Source organism: Talpa europaea (assembly GCF_964194135.1).
Source record: "Talpa europaea genome assembly, chromosome: 2".
Taxonomy (NCBI): Eukaryota; Metazoa; Chordata; class Mammalia; order Eulipotyphla; family Talpidae; genus Talpa; species Talpa europaea.
In genome coordinates, this window is record NC_140068.1 from 66631681 (window position 1) to 66657904 (window position 26224).

The window sequence follows — 26224 nt, forward strand, 5'->3', positions numbered from 1 at the left end:
CCCACATCTGTGTCACCCAGTCCACGACCAAAAGGCAAGTGCAGTTTCTTCACATGTCTCGGCCCCATGTGCCTCCTACAGGTCTCCTTCTGGATCTCCATCTGCTTCCTTCCTTAGTCTCCTCTGCAGCTTCTTCTCTTCTGCTCAGCTCCACCCTCCATTTGTATGGGGCAGGGAACCTGGAACCTCCCCCTTTCCTGGGGACCACCCTGTTACAAAATGACCTTTCAGTCACCTCATCTTACAGTAAATTCAGAAAACTATGCCTGGATTGTCAACATCACACGGGCACATATGTAGGTCCTAATGTAAGACATAAAAGCATAAAGACTGTGAGAAACAGCACATTGCCAAATTCAGTTTTTAGGCTGTATTTTTACTTTTCTCTATAACTATTCCAGCATTTTCTACCTTTCTAATTAGAGTTCATTATCCTGAAGGAAAGGTGTGAAGGCAAGCGGGTATAAAACACCTTCAGAAATAGCAAATGGAAGTGTTTTAGTGACCCCATAATGCTGAGTAACTTTGTAAGGGCAGAAAACATAGTGCCCTAACCAGGAGAGCTTTTAGATGCCCAGCAGTTGTCCAGCTCTTCAATTCCTATATTCTCAACTTCTGTACAGAAAGTTAAAAGGCCATGAATCTTTTGCATTGTCCTTATTGAGATTTTTCCAAAATTAAGTCATCGTCACATTTGGAGTCCTTTGTCATTAAAATTTCTCTGAGAATTTTTACTTTATTATAGTTATTTTCCTGGCCCCTTATAAACCAGAGACACAATATAGGAGAGTGGGGGGAAGGAGGGAATAGGATGAAAACAAGGGGGGCTGGGAATTGTATGGGGACTATAACCATGACAAAAATGCATACATTGTACAAAAATGAAAAATGATGTAAAAAATATATAAAAAAATTTCTCTGAGAAACTTGTATGAAATCAGGGAAAGCATTTCAGATACAATTTCTACTAATATCAAATTTGTATTTCACTTTCAGAGTAGGCTCCATTATTTTCCTTTAAGTGTAATATAATAAAATTCAGTGCACCCATTTTAATTATAAAAATCAATTTTCTACTTATTATTTTTCCATTACTGATAAAAAAGTTTCTTTTCTTGATAGTCCACTGATTAGTCATTTTGATTGGATTTTGTTTCTATTATTCAGTTACTTGACACATATTTTTAATAACCTAAATGTTATATAATAAATGGGCACTTTGGGGAAGGCAAAGCAAATTCAGATATAATCCTTCCTCAGGGATCTCCTATAAGGTGGGAAAAAAACCAAAAAACCCAAACAACAGATGATCTCAAGTTTAGTCAGTTTGAAAGTTGCCAGCCCTGATTTGATACCTAGCCTCTACTGACTGAAGAGGCCTGTGGTCTGCTGTGCCCATGACTTCCCCCTAAAGTATAGACCTTAATTAGAAAGATTGAAATAACAAGAAAAGAAAAGAAAAGAAAAGAAAAGAAAAGAAAAGAAAAGAAAAGAAAAGAAAAGAAAAGAAAAGAAAAGAAAGAAAGGTAAAAATATGACTTTGGAAATGTGCTGTGTTTTTCCATCTCTGTGTGGCTTGGGACAGGATTTGGAAGAAGTAAAATTTATGATGTACTTTATGTTATATCTCTGTGAACCAATATATGTGTCATGGAGATAATATGATGCTTTTAGTTCTTTATATATTTCTTCTTAAATAAATCCATTCATTGCATTAACCATAGTTAATGTTTTCCCACTTGTTTGTACATGTCATAGCTAAAGATCAGTGCAGTCTAGTAGGGAAAGAGAAAGAAAAGTTAGTACATTCATGAATCATTCTCTTTCCTCATTTTCATGAAGTTAATTTTCCCTAAATTGTCAGGTTCTGTTTTTAATTATAGTTCATTTGTGATTATCAAGAAATAAATGTTTGTATATTTGGCCTTCAAAGTTTTAATTTCACTCTGAAAGCCAAATCCAGTTTCTCCTTTAATAATGTTTTATCATAAAACAGTCAATGTAAGAGTAATGCTTGTAGGGTAAGGAAAAACTATCAGGCTTTTCTGCCTTCCCACCAATAGGATGAATGACAGAACCCTGCGGTCCTGAATGCATGTCTGATGGCAGGCACCTGGAGTAGGGTTTGGGCATAGGTAGATGGGATTCACCTGGGCTAACACTGGGCCTTTAAGGTCAGCATCAAGAGGACGCCAGTAGAAGCCGAGAAAGGAGCAGTGAAGCCGAGAGAAGCGGAGAGAAGGCCAGAGAGCCCAGATAGAGTGAGGATTTGCTGGGGGCTGGGAGGACTGCCAGCCTCCCGGCCCCCCAGCACCCCTGCCCGCCATATGCCTGGTGAATCGAAATAAAAGACCTGCAAAAGCCACCGAGGACTCTCTAGGACTCCTCCTTTACCCCGTCTGCTGGATCAGAAAACCTGCACTGTTGTCCCTCCTGTCCTTACAATGCTTTAAAAACATCTTCTCCCACTGAATATTGAACTTAGTCTTGAGAAAGACTATTATGCTAATTCACATTTGAGTGTTATAATTGTTTTAAGAAAGTGACTCTTGGGCCTCCCTGGTGGTGCAGGGGTGAAAGTCTCAGCGCTATCAAGCTATCACCAGTCACTGAAGCGTGAGTTTGATTCCTAGCCAGGAAGCTAACCCATATGGTGCAGCAGACTTCTCCTGTCTTGCCGGCTGCTCCCCTCAGCAGTGTATTTCAGTAGATCTGCCTGTTCTGCTCCCCAATCTGTCTTCTGGTGAACCCTCTCACCACCCCCCTGTACCTCTGGCCTACACCCCAGTTCTTATATGCATAAGTAAATAAAAATAAATCTCAAAAAAAGAGAGAAAATAACTCTTGTTCCCAGAGTAGTCATATTAGAAATTAAAGAATGCTTGTGTTACAGGATCTAAAATATAGCCACAAAAAATAAAGCTATTCAAGATGACCTTTCATTTTTTAAGATCAGAGGATAAAGTATAATGGTGTGACATGCAGTTTGTTTGAATTCTCTAGTACTATCAATGAAAGGAAGAAATATAAAGGGAGAAATAGCCTGGATTTTATAAGATCTGTCATTTCACTGACTTCATTCGTTCAAAGCAACTTTGCTTAGAATACTTTCTTATAACTTCATGGCTTATCTTCCACATTTGGGACATATATTAAAAATAATTTATACACTAAAGTTAACTTAAATTTTTCTAGGAATAGATGCTCCTATTAAAAAATTAGAACTTAACTAATTAAACTGAAGCACCCATTCTTTATTCCCTTTGCAATGCCCCCTAACCTTAGTCCTCTCTCTGAAAATAGTCAATATTCACTGCGCAATGTATATGATTCAAGTCTTTTCTCCATCTATGTATGTATATTAACATAAATGATATATGCATTATTCCATGTAACAATATAGCTTAGATAGGTTTTTGTGTCAGGATGTATAGGTCCACATCATTTTAGAAAAGTGCAGCATGTCAGTCCATAAAAAAGGTGCACAATTATTTAGTTTACCATTCCTGTTTATGAATATTTAGGTTCTTCTGAATTTTTTTTTGCGTCCCAAATAACATTGCAATGAAGATCCTTGAACTTGCCTCCTTGTGCACATAGTTTAGTATCTTTCTGTAGTAGATGTTAATAGAATTTTGGTGTGATGGATTATGCAAACCTCACAAGTGAGTGTACTCGTTTCATATTCCCTCCAGCTGTGTGTGGATATACTCATTGAATTTGTATTGACTCCATTAAAGTGAGGTCGAGTACCAATTTATATAAATCTTGACTATTTTTATATTTCTTCTGTGAATTACTGGTTTATGTCCTTTGTCCTTTTTTCATTTAGATCAGCTTTTTTTTTTCATTAATGATTTGTTAGTTCTAATCCTTTGTTGTTTATGTTGCATGTCTTTTAGCTTTTAGAAGTTTAATGCATTGTCTGTTGCTGACAGAACCAGAGGTCTTCTAACTTTTGAAGTGCTTTGGTCATTCAGGTGTTTTAAATTTTGATATCATCAAATTCATTGTATTTTCTTTTATGACTTTTGCCCTTTCATGCATTATTTTAAATGTACTATCTACATTTTTACTAATAATTTCTTATTTAAAATATTTTCCTTCATTGTACTTTTGTGAGTGGTATAAGATAAAGAGCTAACTTAATTTTTTCAAAGATTTAGTTCTTCTCATTGATTTAAAATACTATACCTTTTTTTTCAATGATTGAAAAACTTTTTTCTTATTTTATGTATATGTGTTGCACACAAAATACATATATATATATATGTGTATTTGTCCTTTTAATAAGAGTATTTAAGTCTATGCTTATTCCCTATTTTACATACAAGAAAACTGTGGCTAAGAAATAATCATATAACTTTCCCATTGACACATAGTCACTGGAACAAGAAATCAAACCCAGGTGTCTGGATTTAGAGACTGTGACCTTAATGCCTACATTCTATCATAAATTCCTATTTTAATGTGGATCTGTTTCAGGACTCTATTCTGTTTCTTCATAACATTTATATCTTATAGCTCTAATTATCATAGATTTATAATGTTTGATAACTATTAGGACAAGTTACTTTTCTTTCTTTAAAAAAAATGACTTTAGTTACTATTGTTCCTTCAATCATCTCTATACATTTTAGAATTTCTTTAAAAAGTTGCTTATGTTAGGGACTATGGTGATGGTGCATGGGTGAATTAGTGGTGGGAATTTACGGGGACTACACCTGAGAGGAGAAAGCATTTATTGTACAAAAAGGAAGAATGATGTAAAATATATATCTAATAAATTTTTAAAAAGCTGTTTCATGACATTTCTAAAAAAAGTTGCTTGTGTTTGTGTTTTCAATAGATTGCATTGAAATGGCAGTATAATAATTTGAAAAAGAATTTTCATTTTAAAAAGATTTAGTTTTCATCAATGAATGCCGGTAATTTCTTTATTTAGGCCACCTTATCTTTTTTTTTCAGTTAAGTTGTAGTTTTTTCCATAGAGGCTTTATTTAATTTTATTCCCGGGGCCTCCCCGGTGGCGCAGCGATTGAGCGCTGGGTTGCGAAGCTGCCTACAGCTTCTGCAGCACTGGTTCAATTCCTGGCTGCTCCCCGGCCACCAGAGGAGGGTCCTGCATGGCGCGCAGACCTCTCCTGCCGCCCGCTGCTCCCCTCAGCAGTGTACTTCGGTCCTTCTGCCTGCTCTGCTCCCCGCTCTGGCTCTGGTGAATTCTCTCACCCTCCCGTGCTTCTGACTGTACCCAGTGCTTGTACAAATAAATAAATAAATAAATCTTTTAAAAAAATTTTATTCCTGAGGACTTCAGAATTTTGTTGCTATTGGGAATGCGATCTCCAACTCCCTCCCCATTTACATTTAAAAACCAGTGATACCAATGTATTAAAAAAATTGTTGATTTTTTATGTTGATTTTTCATCTTGGCATCTTACTGAACTCTATTTTTAGTTTCAATGTTTTTCATTTGATTATCTTTAGTTTTCTAGATAGATAATTATGTTCTCTATAATCACTAGTAGTTAGTCTCTTCCCAATACTTCTACCACTTGATATGGTTTTACTTATTTGATTCCATTCCTAGGATGTCCAATCTGATGTTGAATAGCAGCAGTGACTTTCTTGTTTTGCCCCTTGACTTTTAAACAGTATTTCTTTTCTTTTTTTTAAAGATTTATTTATTTATACATATAAGAACTGGGGTACAGACCAGAGTTGTGGCGGGTGAGAGGATTCACCAGAGACAGAGTAGGGCACAGAACAGGCAGATTTGGTGCGGGCCATGCTACTCATGCTGTCTGACAAGGTCCGGGCATGGGGGAAATTTCTGAAAAGTCAGAAAATTCCACAGCTGGCTCCTGCTACTTCCTTTCATTTATTTGTGGCAGTTATTGAAGCCATGGAAATTTTCTATAAGCTTTAGAATAACACAATGAGTGTTGGCATCAATGCCAGTTTCAGTAATGCACACCTCAGTAGTTTGAGAAAAGTACCTGCCAACATTATTGATAATGAAACAATTCCCAATAATTCTCCACATCCTCCAATTTGTAATTCAGTTACCATGAGTAACATTGAGTTCTTTAACAAACCACGCTTGATAGAACTGATGGAACTGAGCCCGGTAAAAGTCCCCACTAGAGAAGGCCCTGAGGCGCCCCGGGAGGTGAAATGGTCCCAGAGAAACACACTGTTCCCATCGTACTGGGACCCCTTGGTTCTATATAGAAAACAGGAAGCTGTCCTCGATCTTACAGTGCCTGTTCAATCTTTTAGCTTGACAGCATAAGTCACACTGTATACAGCACCTGTTTCTATTTTCTGAATAACATATATCACCTAGGGAAATAATGTAACCAAGTTACCAAGCTAATCATAGATTGGGAAAATTAAAAAAAAGGACTGTGCACTGTTAATGATCATTAATAATTTCTAAAACAATGTAAAAGTAAAATCACATGATTGCATGATGTAATGATCAAATAACAATTTCTGATGTATAAATAAAGACCCGCTGAGACCCTCAGCGGGAGATGTCTGCACCCTGATCAAGTGTCAGTGTCTCCTCACTACCTCATCTATCTCATCTCCCCCTTCCCCTCATCCCTCCACTTCGCGACGCTGTCTCCTCCTTGCCAGGACCCTGCCCCGGTCGGAGCTGGACTCCAGCACAGATTGACTGAAATACACTGCTGAGGGGAGCAGTGGGCAAGGCAGGAGAGGTCTGCGGCTCCATGTGGGTACCTCCCTGGCTGGGGATCGAACTCGTGCTGCAGTGGCTGCAGAGAGCATCATAGATTGCGTCTTAACCCCTTGCGCCACCAGGGAGGCCCTAAACAGTATTTCTAATAAGTATCATGTTTGCTATATTTGAAGTTAGATATCTTTTATCAAATTAAGAGTTTCTCTTTGTTTTTAGCTTTGATACATACATACAAGCACACACACACAACGTATATATCTTCACAACTGAATCTTTGAGGCATCATTAAAATTAATTTTCTCCTAAATCATATAACTATGTTAATTAGTGAATTACATTGGTTGTTCATTATTAGAAAAATCATCTTGGAAGTCCTGGGATAAACCTTGTCTGGCTATAATGCATTATTCTTTTAATAGCTGAATTTACATTTCTAATATTTCATCTAGCAATTTTACAGCCATGTTTATGAGATTGGCATATAGTTTTCTTTCCTCATACAGTTTCATTTTGAATTTTTAGAAAACTTATGAAAGTATTTAAAAGTCTTGTTAGTTTTTCATATTTTTCCATGAATGCTTGTTTAAAATATTTCTATCTTCTTAAAGGTTTGATATGAGTTACCTACAAAACTTTGTGAGTTGGTAAGTTGAGGCAGAGGTTATATATCTGAATTCTGTTTCAATTCTGCCGTTCTTGGACTGGTTTAATTTTCTTCTACTATTTTTTTCTGATGTTATAAAATTATAAATCATATTTGTGTTTTTATAGTAATTATTGTTCAATTTTTAACACATTACTAAATATATTTCCACTAATTGTCAAAGTTAATCAGTTTCTCCCTACATTCATTGAATAATAACACCATCTCTGTATGATTTAATTTTACTTGGAATATTCACTTTAATTCCCTTTTCCTTTCATTACCACTACCATTTATTACCATTTGTTCCTATGCTTACATTCTTTGGACTTTTAGTTCTATGTTTTTCTTTTATGTTATTGAAATAGCATTGGTTTACAACATTGTATATGTTTTAATGGTTCATCATCCACACCTCTATAAATACATGTTATCACACCAAAGCAAATGTGTGTTGCCCATAACCAAAGCCCCAATAATCCTCTACCATAGTCCATAAAATAGCTGCATTGCTATTTTAAAATTATCATTGCTTTAAAAATCAATTTAATCAACAAGGATTAACAATGTTACTTAATGGATTTATCTGTTCACCACTACTATCAAAGTTTCCTAATTACTGTATTTTTATTTGGGGTAGCATAATTATCTCAAAGAGATGTTGTAGATGGTGAACCTACTGGTTCCTTCTTGTTTCTTCTTCATTCTTAAATGATGGCTTAGTTGTGTATAAAATTATGAGTTGAACATTTTCCCTTTGCTCCTTTTTTTTTTTATTCATGATGTAGAAGACTCTCTGTAGACCGTTGTTTTTCCTTTCCCGAAGATTTTAGTATTTGTTTCCTTTATTCTTGGTCTTTTAAAATGGTGATATAATGAATAGGTGTGTTGAAAATCTTCATATTACTTGGCTCATGGTTAGTCCTTAAATTGTGACTTGGGTATGTATTACTTTCCTTCATTACTCTTAATACCTCTTTTAGTAACTTCATTAGATGAGTGATTGAATATTTGGCTCTATTTTATATGATTCCTAACTTTTATTTTATACTTTATTGTCTTTCATCATTTTTTATTGCATTCTAGAAGAATTTTTTGGCTTAACATTCTAGTTTTGCAATTTGTTCTTTGTATCCATTCTGTTATTTGACCTATTCATTAAGTATTCTGTTTCAATGATCACAATTTTAATAGCTGTGCTTTTCAATTTATCATTTGCTGTAGATTTAACATTGTTTGAAATATCTCTGTGGATATGAATTATACTTATTCTAAAATTCTGACTTCTTTGTTAATTCTGGTACAATTTCTTTACTTGGTTTTAAAACCAAGAACTCTATTTTATTTGACTTTAGTGGTAGTGGTCTTCTATTGATGCTTAATGATTCTTACCAGTATTTGTATTGTTGTGGAAATTCCTTATGAGTGTGTCTGTTGTATGTGTTCTTGCAGCAGTTTATAGATGGACAGAATGCTGCTAGAACTTGTAGTTCATCCTATTTTTAAGAACGTGTGGAAAAAATAGGGATGACACTGGGCAGAATGGCTCAGAGTCTAGTGTCTGGTGGGCGAGGGTTAGTCTCATTGCTTTGGGTAGCTCCGGCACCAGGGCATTCAGGATGATGCTTTATTTCTTTGATCTTCCTACATTCATTGCTTCCATGGAGGCAACTAACATTATTTCTGCTCTTTGACTCAAAAGGTGGCCTCAGTTGGAAGGGAATGTGTGTAGTGCAATCTTCTTAACTTATCATGCTAGATCTCTAGCTATCACATAGTTGGCCCTGAACTCCCTCTTCTCCTTGATAGCCATTCCCTACATTTTGGGCAGCACTCTTCTATTCCTGTTTTGGGTTGTGGTTTGAAATAATTTTTAAGTTCCATCTCCTTTCTGTCTTCCAGTGTTTTCTCCAAGGTCAATAATATGTTCCAGTGATATGGATTAAAAAAATTCTTTCTGAAATATTAAGGATTTGCTGTGGGAAGAGAAGACTAAAGTCTATTCCCACTCACTACCTTAAAATGGAAGCCAGGGTATGATCTTGAAAACCTGAGAAGGAAATTTTTAAAGTGAGTTTATCAGACCAGTTTTCTGGACTGCCTTTTATGGTTGTGTATGTCATTCACTGTGTGAAAGAACTAGCTGTGGAGTAGATGAGAGCTGAAGTAGAAATCACTATTTTTCACTATACTGTGTATCCTGGCATAGGAAAGCTTTTGTTGGATGAAAGCCCCCTTTATCTTTAACTTACACAATGCTGTCCTCTGGGTGAGTAGTGGTTCTGATCTTCTTAGTATTAAATTGCATCATGAATGGTGATGGCTGCATGGTATATGCTTATGTTAAAACTCATCAAATTATTCACTTGGAATAGGGATAGCTTATTATATATCAATTATAGTGTCTCAATAAAGCTATAAAATAAAAATTTAAAGTAAAGGAAATTATGTTATGCAAGTTGTGAAGTATGGGATATTTGCAGAGAATAAATTTTAAAAGATTTTATATTTTATAAATCAGTAGATGTGATATAAAAATTTTATCTTAGGCTGGCAAAAATACTAATTGTGAAAGAAGACATACTCATGATTCTCAGAAAGGATAGTTAACAAGGGATGGTAGCTAGCTGTTAATCATCTTTTTTTTAAAAGATTTATTTATTTATTCATACAAGCACCAGGTACAGTGAGAAGCGCGGGAGGGTGAGAGAGTTCACCAGAGCCAGAGCGGGGAACAGAGCAGGCAGAGTGACGAAATACACTGTTGAGGGGAGCATTGGGCCTGGCAGGAGAGGCCTGTCCTGCCATGTGGGACCCTTGCCGGTGGCCGGGGATCGAACTGGCGCTGCAGAGGCTGCGGACAGCTTCGCAGCCCAGCGCTCAACAGCTGCACCACCAGGGGAGGCCCCTGTTAACCATCTTTTCTGAGGAAAAATGTATAGTTAACAACATACCTTGGGTATCTTAGAGATAGAGTAGGTGTCCTATAGTCCTAGGTATAGGCAGAGGGATGAACTAGAGTCACCTGTGATAGCCACAGGGGCCTCCCTGGTGGTGCAGGGGTTATAGACAGCGCTATCAAGCTATCACCAGCCATTGCAGCACAAGTTCGATCCCCGGCAGGCCAGGGAGCAACCCACATGGCGCAGCAGATCTCTCTTGCCTCACCTGCTGCTCCCCTTGACAGTGTATTTCAGTAGATCTGCCTGTTCTGCTCCCTCCTCTCTCTGGTGAATCCTCTCACCCCCCTGCACTTCCAGCTTACACCCCAGTTCTTGTATGAATAAATAAATAAATCTTTAAAAAAATTTAAATCAGTTAACATGAACATCAGTTCTACAATCATACTGGTTGCGCTTAAAGTGTTAAAATTTTCATGTGGCTGGTGGTTACTGTACTGGACAGCACAGACCATTTTTATCATTATGAAAAACTCTATTTGATAGTGGTAACTAGATAAAATCTTAATTTTAGATCTTTTCCATCCCAACTTTATCTTTGTATGTTAGTACATGAAATGTGATCCCAGTTTTAATTATCAGATTGTCTAATGGGAAAATTGAGTATGGAATACATATGGAATACAGAATAGGTACTTAGTAAGTTATAAAATTGTTGATGAATGGATGTATGAATTGATACATAAATGAAGACTAGCAGTGAATTTCTGCTGTTTGATAAAGTAATGAATCTATGCATCTATTAATTATTTCAACAAGTATTTATCCAGTGTCCCATGTGCCAGATACTGTTTCAGGTTCTTGGGATATGTGAATGAACAAAAAAAGACAAAGATAAATTCTCTTGTGGAACGTACATGCCAAGAATTGGGGGATATTGTAAATAATTAACACAATTAATAAGAAAATAATATCACAAGTTTTAAAGTGATAAATGTTATAAAAAATAAAACAGGGCTAGAGGAATTAAAAGTGCTGGGTGTGGTTAGAGAAATGAGAATTATGATTTCAAATAGGGTACTCAGGACACATGTACCCTATTCTGAGAAGGTGACGTTTGAATTAAGACTTGAGAAGGGTGGACAGTAAGCCATCTGGGCTAAGAACATTCCAGTCAGAGAAAACAGCTAGGACACAGGCCTAAGTCATGTGTGTCATGTTCAAGTAATAGCAAGATGTGGATTGGAGCAGAGTGATCAAGAGGGTAGTTGGAGAAGAGGTTTGAGAGGTAACACACAAATCAAGTAGGGTCATGTAAGCAATTGTAAGAATTTTGACTCTTATTCTGAGAGAGTTTGAAGCAAAGAAGGAACACCATCTGACTTTAGTCTTAAAAGACTCAGTCAAGGCTTCCTCTGGTGGCGCAGGTGTTTGAGCGCTGTGCTGTAAAGATGTCCGCAGCCTCTGCAGCACCGGTTCTATCCCGGCTGACCGGCGAGGGTCCCACATGGCACAGCAGACCTCTCCTGTCTTGTCCACTGCTCCCCTCAGCAGCGCATTTCGTCGTCTGCCTGTTCTGTTCCCCGCTGTGTCTCTGATGAATTCTCACCCTCCCGCGCATCTGGCCTGTCCCCCCATTCTTGTATGCATAAATAAATAAATCTTTAAAAAAAAAAAGACCAGTCAAACTTCTGTGTTAAGAAGACATTGTAGTGGGACAAGGACAGAAGTAAGAAGACTAGCTGGAGGTTGTTGCAACATTGAGGTGGAAGATGATGGTGACTAAGTCTAGGGTCTTAGCAATGGTAGTGATCAGAACTAATCAGATCCTATACACTTTGTAATTACTGCTGTAAGATAGCTGGGTGGACTGAATGGGAACATTGGACAAAAGGAGTGGTCAGGTGTGATTTCAAACTCTTGAGTCTAGCAAGTACATAAATGGAGTTACCTAACAGATAGGAAGGTCTGAGGAGGAGCAGTTCAAAGGGAAAAGCAGGAATTGAGTTTTAGAGGTTTGGTGTGTCTGTTAGAGGTTAGCAGTACAGATTTGAAAGAACAATCTGGGATGGAAATAGTGTTTTTATAGGTAAGTAAATGTATTCATTGTTAATGAACTGTAAGTTTTTGTACATAAGAAGGTTTGAATTGGCTGGCTGTGAGGAGGCATAAAAATGTCATTATTTTGTTCGTAACATAAGCTAGGAGAAAAATCTGTCTATAAATTTTGCTTTGCAAAATTCAAAAAATGTCCAGGCATTAATTTTTTCTTTAAAAAAGAAAATGTATGGGCCTTCCAGGTAGCGCAAGGGGTTAAGACACAACCTATGAACCTAACCGCAGCCACTGCAGCATGAGTTCGATCCCCTGCTAGGGAGCAACCCACATGGCCACAGCAGACCTCTCCTGACTCTCCCGCTGCTCTCCTCAGCAGTGTATTTCAGTCAATCTGCCTGTTCCCCTCTGTCTCTGGTGAAACCTCTTACCCCCCACACCTCTGGCCTGTACCCCCATTCTTGTATGCATAAATAAATAAATCTTTTAAAAAATTTTAAAAAAGAAAAAAGAAAATGTTTCCTGGCAGGTATGGATGTTTATTTAGTGTGTAGAGTTTTTCTGTTATTTTTGCAGAAAGCACTTTAGGGTTATTTGTTAATATCAATGCCATGTGGGGACATATGCTGGTATTTTTCCCCTCCAACTCCCGTAACATCCTTTGATGGTTAAACTCAAACATCTGTACTTTAAATATATTTTAATTATTTATGTATAATTTCCTTTTTTAAGTCATGTGAAAGAAAATCTTACTGTTCATTTAAAAAACCTTATGTAATAATTAAATATAATTATTTGAGCATTAGGCCTAAGTTCTAAAAATCAAGTTAATCAAAATCATAGAGCTTTATAATCTTAAAAAATGACATCAAGGATCTGATGTCTTGTATTCTTAAGGGCAGACCAAATCTGTGCCAGAATGACTTCTGTGAAGCATTATATTTCCTTTTAATATTTAGACATCATGATACAGTTCCATGGTTTTATTTCATAAAATGTGGATTTACAAAAGCCTCAGAATCATAGCAGTATTTTCAGCTGTGCCCTCTTTTCTCTCCTCGTTTTTAACCTGTGTTAAGTAAGCACAGTCCTAATGTGAATAACTCAGTTAACACTTTCTTTCAGATACTTGACCATTTGCAGACATCCCTGGATAAGAAAATAAAGTGATGCAGAAAAGTTGACCAAACCTAAGTTAGGGTTATGAATATAAAGAAACTAATCTGAATAAACTAAGATAAAAAACATTAGAGAGCTTATTCTGGGTTGAAGTATATTGTTTGCATAATGTTTTACTAATATTTTTCTTTAGTTAAGACTCTTATCTTTGGTTGTTTTCCAGGTCAAATATATTATAGTGGCCCCTTGTTTTGCTACCCTAAAAGCTATTTAAGCTTTAGAAGTTTCAGTGAATCATGTGAGTTAACAGGAAAAATTCTCATCCAGTCTATTTGCAATTTGCTGTCTTGCTAAAAAAAAGATTAGGTATGTTTACACTTGAATGTAATTAGCTTATTATTTTTCTTTCTCTTTAGTGTCACCCCTCTCCCACCTCCTCCCACAAATTAGATTATAACAGAACAAGATAATTCAGTCATTTAATGCTGATTTTGTATACTGAATGGCAAGTGCTAGGAAATGGTTGAAATGCATAAATTAAATATCTTTTTCCATAGCATTATAATTTAGAGGAAGGAACTGTGAGACATACAAAGAGCGCAATAGTGAGCTTGAATTGTGCACTGAGAGCAGCAGTCCATGCTCCAGTACTTGGCACTAAATGCAGACAGACACTGGCCTTAAGGCCTTTTGCTCTCAGGCATGTTCTTCTCTCATGGATCTCATTTGCTTGCTCCCTACCAAGAACCAAATATTTCAACTTGCCATTTCTCACCTATAAAGTGAACATTTAAAAATTTTTTTGCTGGTGAAAAATTCTCACATATAGAGGAAGTAGTGGCAATGAGAAATAAACGCTTGTCTGAGTAGCCATTGTCTTTAATCCCCACGTCCATCTAAACTGTTCTTGAGATGCTGTGAACCCAGTGGATGTACTGGAGCTAAGGAGCTGCTGAAATGGTGCCTATCAAGGTGGAATGAGTGAAGGGATGGAGGCAACTTTATGAACTGAGCCATCTCTGCACTCCAGGAAGCCATAGGTGACAGGAGAATAAAAACAGTCTTTGCAGTAGTTCTGCCTCTAGTTTGAGAGAATTTATTAGAGTGAGGGAGGAAAGGGTGTTTTTGAAGCAAAGGTTCTCTATTGATATGTGTATGTACATATACATACATACATGTATGTGTGATTTATCAGTAAACATTTTATCTTATTTTCAGTTATAATATTTTTGTTGATGTTAAGTTGGTACATGTCAGGATGGACAATATGATTATGCCTGTTACCCGTTCTTGCTGAGCCAGTATGCTTTTTGTTGGACCAGTGTGACCCTGCCATTGCTGCAGTGAGGTCCTCCCTGGGATTCTATATGCCTCCCCAAAGTTCAAAAACTAAAGGTTCATACATTAATGCTAGAAGGGGTTGAATGTCAATGCTACAACTGGCATCAATTGTGGTTGGTCTTTAAAAATTTTAAATATCACCTTCCATTGGAACATATTTAGAGCTAGGCCTTAAAGACATGAGACGTTCAGAATAGGCAGATTCATGTGGGCTTCATAGTTGTTAAGGGGAGAAAGAGAAGCAGTGAGAGAGGTTTTCCCAGATGTGGATATTAACCAGGTGACTGAAGGCAGTCAGTTGAGGTAAAGATGCACTGCTAGAAAGGGCACTTAGAGTAACACACCTACATCTGACTGTCTCAGGGACTGCTATGCCTTTGTATATGTGCTGTGATATTCACTTGAAAGTCTTGTAGGTGCCTTTGAGAAAATACTTCTGTTACCATACCTCATCTCTCATACCCTGTGTTCTCTGCCACTGAGCATGTATCTCACATGCACATATGTACTCTTGTGAAAGTGGCATTCAGTAAGAAGCTTTGAATGTTTGTTGTTCTGAATGTGTACACAAGCACTTTAGGGCATGGAATCTGGAGATTGCCTAATTGAACATGCTCATTTAAGAAATCAGTGTAGAAAAGGGGCCCAGAAAATTAAATAATTGCTTTATGTCCCTAGGACCTAAGGTTGAAATTTTAGTGCAGGGTTGATTCTCCTAGTGTGTGTGTCTCAAATTGCAAGCTTCCTAGGGAAAATTGTCGCAATCAGGAAACATCTCCGTTGTTTCTGTACTTTGAGAACTATAGGCTTAGTTTTTCTTTTTGCTCTATGATGGCTTTGAAAAATACTCATAATGCTATGTTGAGTAAAAATACCTATGATCCCATTTAAAAATATATGTGTAAACATAATTTTGAGCAAAGGAAAAATAAATGTTTTTCTATCAAGAGAGGCAGTAAAAGAATGGACTCTTGAGTCCAGCTATCTGGACTCAAATTTTATTTTAATTAATTAATTAATTAATTAATTAATACAAGCACTGGGTACAGTCAAAAGCTCGGAAGAGTGAGAGAACTCACCAGAGCCAGAGCGGGAAACAGAACAGGCAGAGTGACTAAATACACTGCTGAAGAGAGCAGTGGGTGCGGTAGGAGAGGTCTGCAGCGCCATGTGGGACTCTCACTGGTGGCTGGGGATCGAACTGGAGCTGCAGAGGCTGTGGGCAGCTTCGCAGCCCAATGCTCAACTGCTGTGCCACCAGGGGAGGCCCTGGCTCAAATTTTAGCAGAGAAATGTTACCTACATTTCTTAACTTCTCTGTGCCTCAGATCTTGATAATGACAATGACAATGATACTACTTTGTAAGGTAGTTCTGATGGTTATATAAGTTCATTTCGTTTAGAGCAATGCCTAACATATAGGCATTGTTTTGTGGGCTAAGGTTCTCTACAGTCCAGATTTAAAGAGTTGGAGAAACTTGATTTCATGGAATTAGATTTGATGAGATATCTGTAACAAACTGAAAGATCAGATAGGAAAGATAGTTCATGGGAGTCATTCTAGTAAACCTTACTTGAGTCATGTACAACATCTTGACCACATAAAAATTTGAAAGTACTAAATATTTCTTCATAAATCAGCTTGCTCGGGCCAGTTCTATTTTTATCAACATGATTTATTTCTTTTATAAACAAATCATGACCACCAAAGCTGGAATAAAACCTAACTAGCATTCTATTCAACAGCTTTTTTTTTTGTAGCACCCAAAAAAGCTCAAGTTTTTATTGAATCCTTTTATAGTGTCTTTTGTCCATATTGCCTTGTTTATCTTCTGAGATGAGATGTATAAAAACACATTATTTTTAAATGAGATTTGCAATAGAATTTCAGAATTAGAGGATGAATTCCCACTTCCAAAAGGGGGCATTTTTCATGTGGGTGTTAAATTAAGCCTCAGGGGAGAATTAAAGCCATAATCAATAATTCTGATAATTATTTCCCCCTAAAATAATTGAAATTCTAAGCTATTTATTTTGTAAAATAATTTATTGATAATGAATTCTCAACTACAGAAATTACTTAATATCTAATATTATTCCTTGATAAAATTCAACTGTTTGCTTTAGGACATGATAGATTTTCCTCAGAACAATATTAAATTTATTTGATATTAATATCAAATATTAATATTTAAATACATAAATGTACATTAAATGATCTTATACATCAAAAAGGTGTATATGAGCTAAATGTCTTTAAAATGGTGGAAAGATGATTTTATCCAAAGGGTGTTAAATTCTGGGGAGACTGTCTCCATCCCTTTAATCATTCATCTCAGATAAATCATTGCTGAGATTTAACAAAGACATCTCAATAATTCTAATTAACTTGATGGTTCCTTAAACTTCCTGAGGAAGTTTGTAGTTGTGGAGACTGCAGTAAATACTTGTGGTTCCAACCAAAGAACATTTAGACGTGTTCTTAACTTACTTGACTGGGGAGATTTTCTATGACTTTTAGGTCAAGAGCAGTGGCAGAAGAAACTGTGGAGACTCAGTTACAGGACACTGCCATCTCTATTGGTTGTGTGATAACCAAATGTTTTCCCAAATGAGATAAAAATTAGAACCAAAGCAGTGATAGTGAAGGCAAAGATAAACAGCTGGGACTACATCAAATTAAAGAGCTTTTGCACAGCAAAAGAGACAATAACAAAAACAAAGAGAAACCCCACCAACTGGGAGAACATTTTTGCACCCAACACTAATGATAAAGGACTGATCACAAAAATCTGCAAAGAGCTGATGAGACTCAACAACAACAAAGAAAATAATCCAGTCAAAAAATGGGCAGAAGAGCTAAAAAGAAACTTCTCTGAAGAGGAAATGCAAATGGCCAACAGGCATATGAAAAAATGTTCAACATCACTTGTCATCAGGGAAATGCAAATCAAAACTACCATGAGATACCATCTTACACCAGTGAGAATGGCACATATTAAAAAAACTAGCAACAACAAATGTTGGTGAGGGTGTGGAGAAAAAGGAACTCTTCTGCACTGTTGGTGGGAGTGCAAACTGGTCCAACCACTGTGGAAAGCTGTGTGGAGATTTCTGGACCTACTAAACATAGAGCTTCCATATGATCCAGCAATTCCACTCCTAGGTATTTACCCAAAGGACACAGAAACATCAATTCCAAAGAACACCTGCACCCCTATGTTTATAGCAGCACTGTTTACAATAGCTAAGCTTTGGAAACAACCCAAATGCCCAAAAATTGATGACTGGATCAAGAAGATGTGGTACATATATACCATGGAATATTACTCAGCATTCAAAAAAGATAAACACATGCAATTTGCAGCAACATGGATGGCGCTGGAAGGGATCATGCTCAGCGAAATAAGCCAAAAAGAAAAAGAAAAATACCGGATGGTCTCACTCATAGCAGGAATCTAGAAAACTTAAATAAGGGACCAGGAAAATGAATAACTATAAGAAAGTGAAAATCAAAATCAACAAAAAACTATGAACCAGAGACACTTTTAGGGGGGCGGGGGCGGGAAGGGAGGGATTGGGGTCAGAATGGGGGGGCTGCAATTGTATGGGGAATATAACAATAAAATTTATTAAAAAAAAAAATTAGAACCAGGAGTAAGTTGCATTTGCTTTCTCAAAATAGTATGTGATTGGAATAGTTTATAATAACTTACGTGAAGTGATGAATGTAAATATTTGGGATAGTTGGCTTCTAGGAAATACGTAAGTGCTTTGAGAATTTTGAAAATTATCTCCTAATTCTCTTGAGAATGCAAAGTGTACGGGAAGCCTTTATATTGAGACAGGTACTACTGTCTATTGAGAAGCTATTGAGATCCTGCAGTAGAATTGCTTTCCTGTTAAATCAATGAATCAACAAAAAAATAATTGCAAACCATGTGTCCATAAGTAATAACAATGAGAGGATGGCTTTTCTAAGAAAATTTAAAAAAGCAATTGGTTCAGAGTTTAGGTATACCAGGCCTGATTTGGGCAACATTAATGACAAAGTTGTAATTCTTTTCAAAGTGAAAAGAATGAGTGAATAATGGGGCTGAAGGGACTGGGAAAGATGTGAGAAACTCATACCAATATCTCCAATAAGATATGCACTTTTTAAATTCATTTTTTGTTTCATACAAAAATTATCTTAGTACTATGTGTATTTCCTCAGTTAGATAATGTGGTTGAAGCAATTATTCTTCTTTAGTCTGGTGCTGCCAAAAATTCATACTAATAATTAATAGCATGCTGAATGAATATTTTAAAAACTACATTTATAAAACCTCAACTCATAATTTAAGAGAAATTTTCAGTAAGCAGCAACAGGGAGTCATTTTAGACACTCACAAAAGAGAAGCAATAAAAATTGGACTGTTAAAATAAAACCAAACAGGATCAGAGACAGTGTATAGTGTCATTGGATTCTTAGGTCATTAGATTATCTTGGCTAGCTCTTTACTCAGATGAGCCATGTTGCTTGCTTTGGGGCCTCCAAGCAAACCGTATGTGGCAAGAATTGACGTATGAATACATTTTCAGTACACCGCTCTCCATGTTATTTCACAGGCCTCTGACATTTGGCCATCCCCCAAATAATCTCTAGAAGGTTTCATCAATGCCTTCATTTTCCTTTTGTAATACTTAGTAACTTTTTGGGGTTGGTTTCTATTTAAACAATTTTCCCACATCCAGGAGCAGGGAGATTCTTAAATAAGGCAAGTAAACTCTCTCAAACATTCAAACAATGTATCTTTGTAGGTCAAAGAAAAAGTGGGACTAGGGAAGAGTAGACATAATCAGATCTCATTCCAAGCCAGCTTTTCACTCTTGCCTTCCTTTCCCATAAATAAAATTAAGGTTGGGGGAAAAGATTTGGAAAAATATTTGAACAAAAACTTTGTTCCAAACCCTATACCCCTTTCTGTCTCCCAGCTAGAGACCACCCAGGGGGTTGATTGATGTTCTCTATTGGAGAAGACTGAGGGAAGACACTTGGATAGTTTAAGTGTATCTGCTTTAATAGGTAACATTTCCTAGCAGCACAGAAATGTTTTCTAGGTTTGCCTCCAAGCTGGACCAACTTTGAAAGTAATTAGCTGTGAGGCTTAAAACAAGCCACCTTAACTCCTCCATACTTTCTGCTCCTCCCTGATTAAAAGAAGAGGATTGATTAGATGTTCTCAAAGATCATCCTAGATTAGAAATTTTCACCTTCAACATTATTGACATTTGGGGTTCAATAATTCTTTGTTGTGTTGGGTTGTCCTATGCACTATAAGATATTTAGCTACATTCCTGGCCGCCTCCTTAATTTAGACCTCCTGGCCCCCAAACATGTTTCTAGACATTATGAAAATGTCCCTGAGGAATAGGTTGCTGAATAAAATATAGCAGTCTTGGTAAAATTTAAGTATCAGGTAAAGAATAAACAGGTTTTTTTAAATATATAACTATGTCTGAAATTTTGAATGGGTCATATTTATATTAAAAATCATTTGTTCTTTATTAAAAATTCAGATTTAACTGAGCCTCCTGTATTTGTATTGGCTAAATCTTACAACCTAATCTTAGGAACAAAATTACTTTATCCTCTACCCCATTGAAAACCACTGTTCTATGTAAAGATTATAATAATGAAGATGTATTCTATTCTCCCTGGAGTTTTCTGGGTTCATTACAGGGATAGGTTAGACTCTCATTAGATGAGAGTTCTGGAACTATTTCTGTTTGGTTAATTTTGCATTCACAGAAATATCTGTTCCTTAAAAAAAGAGTATTTTTCAACATTGTTAGAATAAGTTGTTGCATGATGACCAATTTTTAGGCCACTGCTGATTTCCTATGGAAAGACTAATTGTTGAGGGCATTGATTAAACAAAATGGTTCAGAGAGAGAGGAGGGGAGAGGTTTTATTTGAAAGAATTAGATATTTTTAAAAGGCACCAGTGTAGTAGTAGACACTATGTGGGAAGTTACAACTTTGTTGAACTTATTTTGAATTCCATGCTGGAGTGAGATAAAATATAATCGTTTTAGTGCTCAGGCCATTTAAAATTTTTAATCCTGCCTTGTTTTTAGTATATATTTTTTAAATATTTATTTTTACTTATTTATGCATATAAGAGCCAGGGTGTAGGCCAGAGGTGATTGCAGTGAGAGGATTCACCAGAGACAGAGTGGGGAGCAGAACAGGGAGCTGTAGGGTAAATGATTTTCAGGCTTTTCTGCCCTTCCACCATTAGGATTGCCCTGCCTGATGGGGTGAGTACAGTTGTTACATTGTTGTAAGCTATCTTATATACTTCTGTGAGGCATGGCTCAGTATTGAGAAAATGGTCAGGAGAAGCAGAAGGAAGAAGCAAGAAAGAAGCAGGAGAGAAAAGGGAAGAAGGAACTCTGGAGAAGCCCAGAGTAAAGAATTGCCAGGGACTTGGAGGCCTATGGGCCTCCTGGCCCCAAAGCACCCCTGCCTGCCATGTACCTGGTTGCTGCACTACATGTAAAAGCTCAATAAAAGCCTGAGAAAGCCACCCAGGGCTCCATGACTCTCCTTTACCTGGTCTGCTGGAATCATAGAAAACTTGCTTAGTGGCCTATCCTGGCACTACAGTGGATCTACTGAAATACATTGCTGAGGGGAGCAGCAGGCAAGACAGGTGAGGTCTGCTGCACCATATGTGGGTTAGCTCCCTGGCCAGGAATTGAGCTCATTCCACAGTGGTTGGGGATAGCTTGATAATGCTGAGACTTTAATCCCTGCGCCACCAGAGGGGCCCTGATTTTAGGATATTTTATCCTATGTCATCCATAAGCAACAGTGGAAGGACATAAGCAACAGTCAGGACCACAGCTACCTGACTAACCCCTTTTCTATTCTAAGCTCTTGTGAAGTTATACACAGAAAGCAGAGTGCTGTATATCGTGTACATATGGGGAAATGGTCAAATGAAACAGATTTAGTTACAATGTCTTTGTGCTGAACTTGACACACTTCTTTTCCAACTTGAGGCAGACACATTGACCAATTTGGGATTTGGGTTTTTTTTTTTTTTTTTTAATTTGGAACTTTCTATTTTCATGAAAGTGAGGGGTTTGAAGATACAATATAGAAATGAGGGAGCTTTGATGATACTGAAACTGGTGGACTACGACAGTGATAAATGAAAACCTGGAACACTCACTTGTTCTGAATAATAAAAACGTTTTGTTACTGTTATTGCTAGAGATTTTTTTCACCGCTTACATAGGCATGGAATCAAACATTGAAGGAGATACTGAGCAGTATAAAATTGTCCCTCTCTTTTACAAATTTCCAAATCATTTGGGAAAATAATACATGAAGACAGAGTCAAAGAAAAATATATACTGAATAAATGGTGAATGTCAAAGATCATTTACATGTTCAGTGTCACAGGTGTTCAAAGGAAGAGTATCCTTCCAGTCTGCAGGGTACCTTGACCTCCATATTATTGACATTTTAGGCTGGAGAAGTCTTGTAGGGAGCTGTGCTGTGCATTGTAGGATTTTTAGCAACACTCTCACTCCACTAATAGAAAATCATGGTAAAAAATCATGGGTGAGTTTGAATAGGCAGAATAGAATACAATGTAGACTCTGTAATAGACAGATGATTTTAATTATAGTTATTATTCATGTGGGAAATGAAAAGATTATAAAATCTTTTAAGACAAATCTGCCTATAGCTGGTGTCTAAAACTGTGTTGACTTTAGTAATTATTCAGTAATTAATTGGTGTTGATTTGAAGGATAATATGTATCAGGATGAGAAAGGTCTTGAATGAAAGTCTAAGAGATTTAAACTTTTTCTGGTGGGCATGGACAGCCCTTGAAATTTCTTGGAGCAAGAGAATGACATGATATTGAGAAAGTTAAGCTATCTGCAGTCACTTTTCTCATTGGTGAGATAAAAGAAGTTGAAATTAAGACCGGTAATTGCCACCAGTTTCAAAAAATCTTTTTGCTTCTCAATTTACAAAGCACCTTTGTTTGCATTTTCCAATTTGATTGCATCGCTCCCAAATCCAATATTAACTACATAAATTATTTTATCAAGTTTTTTTTTTCCCCAAATGACACCAAAGCTTGGACGTTGCAGTGAAAATGGAATTTGAATACATTTCATGCTAAGAAAAAGCTCACACAGTTTAATTTTCTGTGCAATAAGATGTGATGTCACTTTAGAAAGGCAGCTGGTTCACCTCATGGGCAAAGATGAAGTGTGAGTGGCACTCTGTCCTTGCAGGGTGGGGTGTAAACCTGGACTTCTTTCTGTGTCTGGGATCCGGGTTGAAAGCATTTCCTTTTGCCTCCGCATATGAATAAGTGGCACTGTACAACCTAAAAGAGCTGTTTGTCATATGAATTTGGCATTGTCCCCTCCACAATCTCTTGAAAGTCTGTTTGTGGTGCCACAGTATTAGTCCTTGACCACTCTGTTCTTTCCATTCCAAAAGAGGCCAGACAGCTTTCTTTCTAATGTTCCCACCTCCCAGGTGTTCTTTCTATTTACTGCAGGATCTGATCTTGTTCTGTGGAGAAGTTGTGTAGGTAAGGGAGTTATGAGGTAATTCATAGTTTGTCTTTCTCTCCCCTTCCACTGCTAAAAAACAAACTTCTCTTGTTCTTTGGGTTTCTCAACATCTACTGATGTTAGGACAAAGATGAGAATAATTTAATTGAACCAACAAAAATGGAACTTGAGTAAGGAGGAGAAAATTATGGCTGACAATGGTTTGTATTAAAAAATAGTAATAATCAGAAGATTGTCAATGTGTTCAAGATCTGGTTATCAGGAAATTAGGCCAAAAGTAGAACTATTTCTCACAAGATGAAAAAACATTGAAATTCATGGAATCCAGTTAAATTTATTTAGTTGAATAACATAACTTCACTTGGAGTATTACATACAGTTATTCTTTGTTATTACTATTTGTGGTAGCAGAATAACCTCCCAAAGCTGTCTACAACCTAATCCCTAGCACCAGTGAGTATATCTTGTTATATGACAAAAGAGACTGAAGATTTAGCTAAGTTATGGACCTTAAACTAGGATCATTTAGGAGAACCCAATCTGACCCCATTTATTCTCAAAATAGAGATTTTTTTTTTCCCACCTGGAGTCAATACAGACACAGCAAAAGAGTCAGAGAGATTCTAAGTGTAAGAAATGAAACGTGCTGTTGTTAGTGCTGAGATGTAGAGAGCCATGGTGAGAATCAAAGAGATGGCTCTAGTAGGTAAAGACCTCCCAGCTGACAAGAGCAAGCAACAGGGACTCCAGTCCTACAACCACAAGGAACTAAATTCTGCCAACAACCTGAATAAATGTGGAAGCAGATTCTTTCCCATAGCTTCTAGTAAGGAACACAAACCTACTGACACTTTGATTTTATCCTTATGAACCTCTAAGCAGAAAACTCAACTGAGCTACACAATACTCCGGCTTCTGACTCACAGAAAATTGTGAGGTAATGAGTGAATGTTGTTTAAAGCTAATTATATATATGATAGTCATGGGAATAATAGAAAACTAATATATTGCTCTTTACCATTGTTTCTGTCTTCATATCTGTCACCACCATTGTGATAATTTATGGAGCATTTGCATTTCATTTGACATGGCACCACCTAGGTCCAGCACTGAATATAAGCTCTTTATGGCAGGGATCTTTTTCTCTCTCTGTTTAATTTCACCTGTATATTCTCATTATTTTAAACAGTGTCTAGCACACATGTGTACAAAAGCTAGTTCTTGGATGACTGAATAAGGCTACAAAATAATTTTCAATATTATCCCTTTCCTGGTAGAAAATCCAGTTTGGTATAAATGTAAAGATTCAGTTGGGGTATAAACTCTGAATGCAAAATGAGTGGTATAGACATTGCATATGCTAGGTTTGTAGGGAGGTAGAGGTTGTGATATGTGGAAATGAAGAGAGATTTCATGGAGGAGATAGATTTTCAGGAAAGAAGAAAAAAGCAGAAGGGGAAGGATAGGAGAAAAAGAGAGAATCTAAAACCTTACACAGAGTAATCCAAGATGACCAGCTGGTGTTTGTACTAGTCTTGGTTTGAGTGTGGTGGGAATGCTGCTGTGTCACTTGTAGCCTTTGCATTGCTGGGAATTACTGTGCACATTTTTTAGTACATAACACCTACCACTGGGGATCAAGTTTCAGTTATTAATGTTCTTTGTCAGTCCTTTCATTCTTGTGTGTGTCCCTTCTCTTATAATATGGTATCTTTATGTCAAATAGTTTTATATCTTATTTAAGAAAATAAATTTTAATGCAACAATAATACATGTTTCCTTTAAGCTACTTGGAAAAATACACTCAAAGAAAAATATCATACACAATTTCACTAAACAAAAAATTGCTGAAGAGTTTGAGATATACATTTGTTACAAAATTAGCATTGTACTGAAGATGCAGTTTTATATCTACTTCTTATTTTCTGTGTAATTTCCCATCAAATGAATAAACTGTAATTTGTCTAACAATTCCACTATTGTTGGTCACTTACGTTGTTTCCAATACTTCACTGTTCCAGTCTTGTTAAGGTTTGATCAACTTTCTGGTTAGTGGAGCTTCTTAATTAACCATCTGTTTTAAAAAAGAATTATTTATTATCTTATTTATACAGTAAGGAGTGCATAAAAATTAATCACATTTTATTTTAAAGGAATTGAGAGCAGAAATGCCAAACTTATTTTTGTGAATAGGAACTCTAAACTATCAGTAGAGATGGTTTGAGTGATATGTTGAAGTTTCTGGGACTGTATTCAGGCTCAGCAGTCAAAAGATGTCACAGTCAATTAGCGAGTTAAGAGGAAGGCATGGCAAAAATTCATGCTTTGTACTTACCAGCCTGATTAAAGTAAATTTAATTAATTAAAAGTTCAAATACAAATGGATTTTTCAAATTTATTTAGTGTCTGATGTGCTGTCTTTGAAGTAAAATGACAAAGACATTTTTCCTCAGTTATTTTGGGTGGTGTTATTCTATTTGTAGAGGACAGTTCTCTATAGAAATACTTTGATATTTAAATTATTTTCATTATATTCAATTTGAAAAATGCCAATAAATAATATTTAGGAAATTCTCTTCTATGTTTACACCCACTTTGATTTCCTTTCAGGCCCAATTAAGTTTGACTAAAAAAAAAGACTAAAAAGAGTGGCATGGTTTGCATTTGTATAGATTTCAAAGTATAGTGTGTTTTAAAAAACATTGTATTACTTTTATTAAGGTAACAACGGTTTACAGCATTGTGTGTGATTTGGGGGTATGGGCTCATATATCATTACACCATATCCACCACCAAAGTACACATAATCCACCACCATAGTCCATTGGGTACCCTCCCTTCTTCGTTATCTCCTCTCTACC

The 26224-nt window shown here is 36.5% G+C and overlaps 1 protein-coding gene across 1 annotated transcript in view; it reads left to right on the plus strand.

Moving 5' to 3' along the window:
- FILIP1 (filamin A interacting protein 1) overlaps window positions 1-26224 on the plus strand; it is a gene marked incomplete at both ends in the record, with an annotated part of 210061 nt that overhangs the window by 47090 nt on the left and 136747 nt on the right. The gene's annotated exons all lie outside the window — the stretch shown is intronic.